Source organism: Mustela erminea, chromosome 7, assembly GCF_009829155.1.
Source record: "Mustela erminea isolate mMusErm1 chromosome 7, mMusErm1.Pri, whole genome shotgun sequence".
NCBI classification, from domain to species: Eukaryota; Metazoa; Chordata; class Mammalia; order Carnivora; family Mustelidae; genus Mustela; species Mustela erminea.
In genome coordinates, this window is record NC_045620.1 from 56,830,960 (window position 1) to 56,842,218 (window position 11,259).

At 46.3% G+C, this 11,259-nt stretch overlaps 1 long non-coding RNA gene across 1 annotated transcript; it reads left to right on the plus strand.

Annotated features, from left to right (window-relative positions):
* Positions 1-5,216: 5,216 nt before the first annotated feature.
* Positions 5,217-11,003, plus strand: LOC116595416. Its single transcript, XR_004287673.1, has 4 exons — positions 5,217-5,343; positions 6,152-6,243; positions 7,143-7,313; positions 8,377-11,003. It is a non-coding gene; the product is annotated as an uncharacterized LOC116595416 (long non-coding RNA).
* Positions 11,004-11,259: the final 256 nt, after the last annotated feature.

Sequence of the window (11,259 nt, forward strand, 5' to 3'; positions counted from 1 at the left end):
GCAGCGCCCCAAACGTTCATGCTCTGGCTTCTAGCCCACATCTGCCTCACCAGCTGCCTCTCTTGCCAACCGATCTTGAACTGGGTGCCTCTGCCACCCAGAGGTTTTGGTGACTCCCCCGGGCCACCCAAGCTTTTCCTCACAGCGTTGCACAGGTTGTGCCCTCCATCTGGAATAAGAAAACCGGGGAGCTCATGGGAGCGCTGGCAGGGGCTAGACTGTCACCCTTTGAAGGAGGCACCAGGATCACCTCCATTGTTCCAGAGGAGTAAACCGAAGCTTCTAGAGGTTCGCATCTGGCCTCTGGGAAAACCTATTAGATAAGGGAAGAGTGAGGGGAAAAAAGAACTAGCACACATTGAGCACCTACTGTGTACCAGGGCTATGTCAGCCCTGGATGTATGCTCCCGATGCAAGATGCCATGACTTGAATGCCAAGCTGTCCCATTTTTCCAGAATAGAAATTTTTGATCCGTGTTTAGTTAGAGGAGAGACACGCAGACTTTATTAGTTTGTTTTTTATCTGGTGTGATAAGGTAAAGGAGTTTCTCTGTCTGCCTCTTTTCTCATTGTCAGTCCTTTTGGTTCCTTGGCTTGCAGCTGTTGTCTGTCTTTGAGGCTCACGAACTGTTTGCAGAAGAGCTCTAGAGAATTTGGGAAGAAGGGGGGTGGGGAGGAGAGAGGTGCGTGGGTTTTCAAGAAGCCGGAAGACACAGGGAAAATAAAGGTGCTCTCGAGTGTGTCGCCTGCAGCCTTGTCAGGGAACGTTTCTGTACATGGTTCTTCTTCCCTCCCTCATGCCGAGCTGGCTCTTCATCATTTTTTAACATCTCTTTGGGGACAGGGACATGAAAGTGAACAGCAGGTCAAAGTCAGGAATTCAGGGTTCTGGGGTGGTCTGGTCTGATAGGCTCCCTTCGTCTGTGGCTGTGCCCTTCGTGGGGGCCGGTGAGGCCGGTTCACGATTCTGGTCACATCACCTGCCCCTGGGTGACAGCATCACACCTCTATCCATCCATTTACATTTCAAACCAGCACCCGCCTGCTCTTGATTAATTATTCAGTAACGCTGGTCACTTGTGAGCTTTTCTGAGCTCCTATTTCATGTAAAAGGTCCACTCCTTTTTTAGCCAAATCTTCTTTCCCTGATCCTTGTGTAGTTTTTGAAATGAAATGGTACGCATTCCTTTTGAGCCCTCAGCACTCGCGGATTGGCTCCTCTTCTTGGCAGCGGTACACCTGGATATTGGATTAGCGGGGCAGCGGGGGTGGCAAGGGGAATCGCCCATCAGGCTCCCCTTCTCTGCCTACCTCTGACCTTGGCCAATTCCCCCTCACGGAGCTCCATTTTTTAATAAGTGAATAAAGGGGTTTGGAATGCTGAGGTTCAAGGTCTGTCTGCTCTCTCTTTAATTATTGAGGGCATCTAGGAGAAGTCACAGAGGGACATGGGCTTTAGAATTCAATGGAATTTGGGATGTCTCCACTGGCTCTGGCACCTATTTGCTTATTTCTGTGAGACTTTGGATAAGTTAGGTCATCCATCTGCATCTTACTTTCTTTCTGTATATTTCCACCCTACAATGGGGGTGGAAATATACAGGTAGCAGGGTGGGGGTGGGGTTGAACAGGGAGGCATGGAGCGACACCGGCTACAGGTAAAGAGCGTGGACCATGGGAAGATGGCGTACTAAAGATTTAACATTGACCTTCGCAAGCAATGCAAATAAAACGGTTGGCACAGAAGCAACCTTCAAGAACAGTTAGGAGGTTTCTTGTGGGGTTACCTTTACCCCAGGCAAAATTCTCACCGGTACCCACGTGGGGGAGTGGGAGTGCCACGTGACCAAACCACCTCAGTTCTCAGTGTTTGAAACCTGAGGTTTGTCCTCCAGACTTTTAAATTCTGGCTCTAACACTTATTAGTTGTGTGCCGTTGGAAAAATTTTATTTTCCCTGGCCTTAGTGTCATCATGTTCAGAATGGTTCTGATTCAACCCAGCTCAGAGGGGGATATTGTGAAAAAATTAAATGCAAAAGGTGGAAACACCTGGTAGATAGTAGGCCTGCAGCTGATGACTTCGCTTTCTTAATGTCATGATAAATTAAGGTCTGCTCATAAATGAGTTCTGGTCAGTTCTCAAGACAGAGAAGGAAAGTCCAGATTTTTCTGTTTTGTCACCAAAAGTATTATTAGGTTTTCAAGGAAACAGAGTGCATCCTTTATCACATAATAAAACTGAATCTACTGGTTTTCTGGCCAGGAAAGAAAAAAAAAAAAACAACATAAATACAACTGACATCAATTCTCTGTGCGTCTTGCGTCTCCTCTCCCTGGTTTACAGTTTTCAGAATCCAAACGTCCATCTGTCTCGGAGACCTTTCTAGTCTCTAGAAAAGAAAACGCTGTCTAGATATAGTCGTGCTGTTTCATGCGGCTGCCTCGGAGCCCCCTTGCATGCTTCCCTTCTGCTGACAAGTGCACGAAGCCAGGATGCTGACTTATGGCTCCCTCTGCCCCCGTGGGTTAACCCCCATCACAGGCCACTCTGTGTGTTAATTTCATCACAGCCTCCCCCTGGCATTTTTGTGGTGAAAACACAACAGAGGACACGCATCTCGGTGTGCGTTGCTTATTGCCACCCATGTGGAAAGAGCAGCTAGAACATTGTGGACACCCAGGCCCTTCTTTCCACGGTGTTTATACAGTCCCAAATCAATCAGAGAGCTCCTGATCTATTAATCCCACTAACGCACAGCACACAGTATTACCTGATGGAGAGGCCTGTGCTTGAGAACATTAAAATCTTGACTTAGTTTTCCAGTCCAGGCCCCCCTTGGCACATTAGATCTGAGCCACACACCTCGGATTTCAGTTCAAATGTCCTCTTACTCTGTAAGAGGCAGAGAGAGAGAGAGAGAGAGAGCGAGTGAGCAGGCTCCTGGGCTTTGGGCAATACTTGGCAATTAGTGCACAGATGTAGTAAAAGAACAACAAAAATGCATTTATTTCCCATCTCTAATGAAAAAGTGATCAAACTGGGGAAGTAAGACAGATTCTATTTAATTCTCAAGTAATTTCTGGGCTCACGCAGCGGTTGGTGCGTCAGGCCCTGGATCTCTGTCCTGTGAAAGGTTGAGAGGCTGCCTGCTGGGGCCTCCCATCCTGCTGGGGAGAGACTCAAGCCCCAGCGGACAGGTCAGCTGGGACCTGGGTGGGAGGAAGGCAGAGTGGAGGGTGGCGCCTGGGGAAGCCTTCCTCGGGCTTCCTCCCTCCATGTACACGTGGCAGTCCCCAGAGCCCACCCTCCAGGGTTCCCAGCTCCCCTCCGCCTACTGCCCACACTCCTCACCTGGTCTCAGGTGCAGCCCGAATGTCCTTATTCCATGGCAGGTGCTTCAGTCACAGAAGTGCGTTTGGCGACCCTCAGGACCTTATTTCTTCCATTCGAGACACCAAGAGCAGAACTACCCCTGCCTACTTCACAGCATGTGTTAAGAAGAGGCAATGGAATCCTACCGGAGGTTACTAAGAGGCTGAAAGAGTGTAAATACACAGGTGTTAAACAGAAATCCCTGCCGACTGAATAATAGATGGGTTGGAACCCCATGGCCAAATTCAGGCCGTGGTTGTCCCTGGGGGCAGGGTGGCGACCAGGCCTCGTGGAGTCCCTTCCATCAGTTGGGGAAGATACTAGTAGGCGGACGGCCAGGGCGCCGAGTGTCACCTAGCTGGAGCTACGTTCCCCTCCCACAATCCCCTCCTGACCCTGGTCGGTTGGTAGCACGAGCCACTGCACCAGCAGCAGATATCCCCAAGACGCGGCGTCTGGTGGGGGAGGAGGCGGCGGAATGTGCAGGCTGGGCGCTGTCCACCTGCCGTTAGCAGTGACCCAGAAGGAAGACTGTTTTACACTGGGTGAGTCCGAGACAATGCTGAGTTCGTGGATGGGCTAACTCTTCTGCATGGAGGGAGGCTGGAAGCCTTTTGTGAAGATGAATCAGTTTCCCTATACTTTCCCGTGGCTGCCCAGGGGGCCCCTTGGGCCAGCGCTGGGAAAACATGGCAAAACTCTGAAGCTTTGCCGTGGTTCCCATTGTTTTGTTTCGTTTTAAATTAAGTCCGTGACAATGGTTACGATATCCAGGCACGACGGACAATAGTCAGACTGACATTCCATCTTCATTTTGAAGAGCATTTAAGTGGGAGTCAGAGGATCACACTGTTAAAATAAGATTAATGACAGAATAAATGCTAACCTCCCTGATGTTGGGAAGAAATATAATGAACGGCCAAGGCTGGTTACATGGAAATGTCATCAGTGGCCATACAGGTAGAGAAAGTTACTACCACGGAGGACAAAGTTGGGCTGTGCAGAAAATGGGGTCCAGGGGTAACTGTAGCCTCAGCAAGATAAAGCTGATTTTTCTTTTGCATGGAAGTTTGGGCATAGATGGTCAAGGCTGTGGGCGTCTTGCCGTCCACTGCTTCGTGGCTCTTCCTGGGGGTGACCGTGGCTTTGACTGGCACACCACCCTCCACCCTCCATCTCTTGCTGCTTCTTTCTTGTGCTTGCCCTTGAGCCCCTATTCTCAAGGACATCTCTCGGTCCAAGGGTGCAGAGGTAACACACCTGCACTCCTGCTGGCAAGAAAGAGGGCTGGGGAGGCTCTGGCAAAGGGTAGATGCCTGCTGTTACCTGTAGAAGGTTCCCAGAAGCTCCTACATGGCACCCTCGTCTACACCCTGCCTGCCCAGGCCACAGCCACGTGGCCACACTTAGCTAGCTCTGTCCTACAATCAGTGCTTTGCCAAGACCAAGTTCTACAGAAGAAGTGGAGAACAGAGACTGGGGCACCCCTGGTGGTCTCTACCCATCATGTAATTTCAGGGCTTCTGGAATGTGCCTTTTGCCCTCCCTTCCACGTAGCTGATGCCTAAGGTTTCTCAATTATATTGAGTCTTTCCTTAAGACAAAGTGGACTTTCTTATGCTGTGATCTTCTCCAGGCCACTTGTAGGGTTCCCGGTACTCATTCTTTCCCCCAGTAACTCCCAGCCCAGCTGAGCTGGTATCATGGTAATACCATGTCTTCCCAGTGTCCATTTTAGGAGAGGCATAGATATTATTACGGCTGACACTTAAAACACACTAGATCTTATACTCACAGTTTAGATTTTTTTTTTGTTTGTTTCTTTGTTTTTTTCTCATTTAACCCCCAGCAAAGCCCCAGGAGTTGAGTGCTCTTAAGAGAGACGCAGACTTAAAGCCAGAACCCTCACTAACCCTGGTGCTCACCATCACAACCACATGGCCTCTCCTTTATCCCATCTGATCTCCAGGTAAGGGCAGGCCCTATGCTGATTCCAGAGAAATAGGCACATTTCTCTGGGTCCTGGTTCCGAGTCTGAGAGGATGAGGAGTAGAGGTGGGGTGGGCAAAACCATACTAAAGATCCAAAGGAATGTAAGGCTGTTTGGTAAGTTCCCTAAGAGGTGAACGCAGGTGTACTTTCCTGTAGGTTTCAGGAGATGTAATGTTAAGGCACTAGAAGGGACACTAAAAAAAGAGACAATCGCTTTACTCCAGCTGCATCTCCTTCCCTCTGGTATACCTGGAGCCCTTCACCGGGCCCCCGTTTCAGCACAGTGAAGGTCATGTCCCCATGGGAGCCAGCTGTCAGCAGGACTCCTGCCCCCGGGGATATGGTCCGACTTGACTGGAATCCTTATTCTTCGCTTATTTCTTTGCACTTATTTCCTCAAACTTCTTTTTTGCTTTAGTGCCCGGATGCTACTTTTTCTACGTTAGTGTTTTTCATCAAAAGTCACTCCTACCCATACAGTTTCTGAGTTTAGCAGATTTATCAGAGACTAGAAGGATTTTCAGGGAGATCTCATTCTGGGGTGAGGTCTCTGGCACAGCTGCCCTGCCTTTTCCCTCCCGCCTCTGGAATAACTTCAGCTTTATTTTTCAAACACATGATTCCCCTGCATTTGTGAATTTATATCCAACCACCAGTTAAGATTCCTCAGAAAAATGGATTCCTTCGGCTATAAGAGATGCTAGAGAATGAAAGGGTCCTTCCCTTGTTGCCCTTGATGTTTTGGTGGCTAGATGGATACAGCCGGAATCTGTCTGTATCTTCAGGTAAGGAAGAGATAACATGATGCTCCCTGATGCTGGCAATGAAGGAGTCTTGGCTTGTCATGTGGGCTTGAAGGCAGGGCCTCGGGATCATGGTGAGTTTATTGTTCCTGAAGCAGTAGGACTTGCTGTAGTCTTCAGAGGTGGAGATCACTAACAATTTTGAAGGTGGTTTCCATGAAGGCATCTGTATGAGTTTGGTCATTGATGGAAGCGATGGAGATGCCTAGAGCTTTCCATATCTGGTCTCCCTTCATTCCTAAGCACATGGGAAGGCTCAAGCTGCTCTGAAACTTGTTAGACTAGATCTTCCCAATAGGCTTTGAGTGAAGAGATGTGTCATTTTTGGTCTGAGGCAGTTGAGAGTTTTCCATAGTCTTTCCCATGAGCCATAAGTCGAAATAATAGTGGAGAAAGATAAGAGGAGCCTAGATCCCCGAGAGGGTGGGTGGACAGGAGCCCAGCTGACCTGCTTTGGACTTGACATGCACAAGACAGAAACTTTGCTCAGGGGATGGGTATTGAGAGAAACACCAACAGACAGAAGATCTCCTGCTATTTTGACCTTTGTTACCAGAGCATGGTGTAGTTTGTCCTGAATACAGATAATATAGAATTTATACAGACTGTGCTCAGCTCTATATAAATTCCTCAGAATGTTCCTGGATGTCTTTTTTTTTTTTTAAAGATTTTATTTATTTATTTGACAGACAGAGATCACAAGTAGGCAGAGAGGCAGGCAGAGAGAGAGAGAGAGAGGGAAGCAGGCTCCCTGCTGAGCAGAGAGCCCGACGCGGGGCTCGATCCCAGGACCCTGAGATCATGACCCGAGCCGAAGGCAGCAGCCCAAACCACTGAGCCACCCAGGCGCCCCTGTTCCTGGATGTCTAACAGATTCTAAGGTTTGGATAGTCAGGGGGATGTTTTGGGATGAGAAGAAAGGAAGGATTTTCTGCATCCTTTATTATTTGTTTTTTTTTTCTCTCTCCTTAAGTGGCCATCATCTCAAAGACACTGGGGGATAAGGTGGCAAGTACTGAACAGAAACACTAAGAATTGAAGAGAAGCACTGGATAGGACGGTTCCTGAAAGCCCCCTCAAGCCTCGGCTTCCCTAATTGATAAGCTGTTCTGGAACAATTCTGCTTGACATGGTGCCCCGGCAGGTTAGTAAAAAGGAGAATGTTGTGTTGAATCCATGTGTTGGCATCCCACCTTTCACAGCAGCTGAGAATCCAGACTCTGTTTCCATGAGTAATCACCAAACATAGCAATTATACATATCACACGAGATGAGAAAACCCCAGGAGGATGCTCTGTGTCCATTCCATTCAAGTCTGAAATCTATTGCGGTTATTGGCGAAGTGGCTCCAGCAGGGAGGTGGGAGAGGGGACGGCAACCCCAGAGGTGACTGAGGTAGCAGACAATTCGCACATTCCGCTCTTGGAAGCTCAAAGGGTGCTGAATACTATGCCTAATACGACACAAAGTGAATATTTACTCATGCAATGGTGACTCTCAGTTCAGAATGAACGTGTTCATTAGGCGTAGAGATTGTTTGAAAACGCTTTCTGCTGTGCAGAAGTAGCATGTGAATCCTTGTCCATATCATCTCCAGCACAGAGAAAGGCTCCACCTACATATGGGGTGCGTGCCTCCCTGTGATGAGTCAAGTTTAATACTCAGCCCTATATTCTCTGAAGCTCTTCCCGGGGATAGGGACACTCCAGCCACACAGTTGCAGCTGGTGACATCTGCAATCCTTCCTTCTAAGGATGAGGCCAAAGCATTGGCAAGAAGGCATGTGAGCAATTCTACTCATGTGTATTATCTGTGCAGCTTCTAGAAAAGTCCTGATAGAAGGAGGCACTGAACTAATATGGGAATCTAAGAGAATATACTTCATTAAAGAGGAAACCTCCTTCTAACTCCCAAACAGAGCTAGAGGTTCTGTCTAACGAAACACTTCCCTTCTAATCTGACTTCTGGAGTTCCACCTTAGAATATGGAAAAGTGTCTCTAGAGTTAAGTACCTCTCAGAGAGAGAAAGATTTTTCTTGACTCCTTCGACAAGGAGCTTCTGGCACTGTCCCTGTGTTCAGTGACACTGTCTCAGCTGGCGAATTCTCAAGTTCTCCAGGTGGGTGGGCTGCCAATGTTCACTTGAGAAAGTGAAAGGCTATTGAGAAAGGAGAGACTGAGCTAGCTTTCTACTTTCTTCTTTCCAGGATGCTCTCCAGGAAGATTCCTGTGAGCCTGACTCAGAAGAGCAGCAGTCTGTCCGTGAACCTGGCGAAGAATTTGATCTCGAGAATCAATACCCTCGAGAATTTGATCTTCCTTCCGCAAGAGCTTGTGATGGCCACGTTTTCCTCTTCTCTGACTTCTTATCAGCTTTTCAAATGTTGGATTTAGAAAAACTAGAGTTATTCTAGCATTGATTATGTGATCTCAGATTCTTACAAGTAGTTTTCCTCCAGATGAATATTGGGAAGAGTTTGGTAGCAAGCTATATGGTGAGGCAGGAGACTGGAATGAAAGTCCAAAGGTGTTGTAAACTGGGGCAGGTTGCTTCATCTCTTTGACACTTTGTTTCATCAGCTCTAGATTAGAATGTGGATTAAAATGTTTCTAACTACTAAAGTCTATAAATCCTGAAAGCTGTGCTCCAGAGGAGAAAACACACACGTATATGTATATTTATTCACTCTTTTGCCATGCTTTTGTAGACTGGTTCCAGAGAGTTCTGAATTCACCTAGTAATAACATTATCTTAATTTGGTATTGAAGACACAGTTCCAATAACTTAACCCGTAAGACTTGTACACTGGCTGACTTCCATCCTTTCCCTAATAAAGTAGATTAATTAATCCAGGCAATTACTGTCAAGCAAAGGAGCAAGGTTGGACATTCTCTGAGAAATTTGGTGGTTGTACATCTGATATGGTTAATTTGCAAGACCTTGGATGGAACATTTTAATTAATTATTTCAGTTATTATTATATTTAGATAGTGCTGGATGGGTAGAAATCTATTAAAATGATAAAGTTTGGCTCAATTTACCAACGAAAAGGATGAACATCCTTCTGCCTTTTTTCTTTTCTCTCTAGAACCATAGTGATTAGAGAAATTATATCACGATATTGGGCAAATAAATTAGTCAATCCCAGCCCAAAAGTAGTTTATGAGCAAACCATTAGAACCCTTTCCCAGTCAAATGGAGGCCTATTGAGAAGCAGTATGTAAATAGAGCAAAGCTTATGAAATGAAATTGACAGGATAGAAAATTTTCATAGACACAACCCGCCAACAAGGACTTTTCTTACACATGTCTCCATTACCTTGATAAGATTGGGAGGTGGCCAGTGGCTCTATAAATTTAAAGCAAAAAGTGGCAATTAGGTCCTCAGGGTACATCCTTCTCCCTCCTTTATTCACTTCAGGTTCATTGTTTTGGATTTTTCAATTATATTTTTATGTTTCTGGTCCTTGGAGGAGGCTGAATATGACATTTTGACAGTGGAATCTGAAAGAGCTACAATTCTAGATTCTGTAAATACTTCTTGATCATTAAAAAATGTCTTAGTTTTAACTTTGATTACTGTCTCATTGGTCAAGTCCTTTGGATTACATATACATTTTATTGAAATGTCAATCCCCCAGATTCCCGGTATAGAAATCTGCTTTTCAGAGGTTCAAACAGTAGGTGGTTTAGTTCATATCCTTTACCCCAAAATGAAAATTCTGGGATTCTCATCAGCCTTCTCCCAAAGCAGACCTTTAAAGCTTCCCCAACACATGTAAAAACCAAACTTTATGGGGATCCAAGGCCAGCCAGGAAATTTTAACAAAGACTAAATTTTAGAACAGCGAATCTTCAGTTGTGCAAAGGACATTGCTAAACTTCTGGGTTGGAAGGTATCCTGATCTACCTAATTCTATTTATGAAACTGCATATGTGCTTTGAAACTCCATTTAGATCCAACTCTTTCAGCTAGAGATGGAAACCATATGTGTGTCTAAGGCCCATATGTTAGGGCTTGGAGAGTCTTAGATTTTGTTTTGATTTCCAACGCAGCATCATTTTCAGATTTGGAGACATCTGGGTATGTCCTTGACCCTCTGTGTCATGAGGCGATATTTTTGTTATCCATTCTTCTTCTTCTTAGATGATTCCCATTTCCATATGCTTAGGAAGGTGTTGCGGCCTTTGGCTCTCAAAAGATCGCTTTAAGGGAAACAGAGAATCGAAGTAAGTATGTGGAAAATCAAGTTCACAGTCTTATACCTGGGTGAAATAGTATTTTGTTTATTGTTTACGTGAATTCATTAGGGCTTCTTTTCTCCTTCACACACTGTTTCTTTCCTCTACCGCGGACCTCTAGTTCTGCTGCACACATGCCCAAGGATTGTGGACACACGCCAGTGTGAGGATGGCTGGCTGACCTCCAAATCTATTTCCCCATTCTTTCGAGGTGATAGTCTGGTTGTAGCCAGACATGTAGCCTCTCAAGGACTATCTTCCAAACCTTACTGACAGGTGTGTGTTGAAGATCTTATTGATGAAATGTGAGCAGTAGGGATAGGAGACATTTCAAGCCCTACGTCCTAACACACAGCCTTTCCCTTTGGTTGGTACTAAGACACAGAAGAGTCTAAAACCAGCTTCAAATGCAGATGATGGCAGTATCCTGGGGGATGACGGACGAAAACAACGGGAAGAACTGAACTCTTCTAATTTCCGCAAGGAGCAGAACCACCTGCTGACTGCTCCCCCTCCCCCCAACTACTGGACTGGCAGGAAAAAAGCTTCTTTGTCCTTAAAATCATGTGTAGATCTTAGGGTTTATGCATCATATAATTTTTTTTTAAAAGATTTTATTTATTTATTTGACAGAGAGAAATCACAAGTAGTTGGAGAGGCAGGCAGAGAGAGAGAGAGGAGGAAGCAGGCTCCCTGCTGAGCAGAGAGCCCGATGCGGGACTCGATCCCAGGACCCTGAGATCATGACCTGAGCCGAAGGCAGCGGCTTAACCCACTGAGCCACCCAGGCGCCCTATGCATCATATAATTAAAGGAAAAGGAACCCTTTTCTGCATAAAACCAAGAG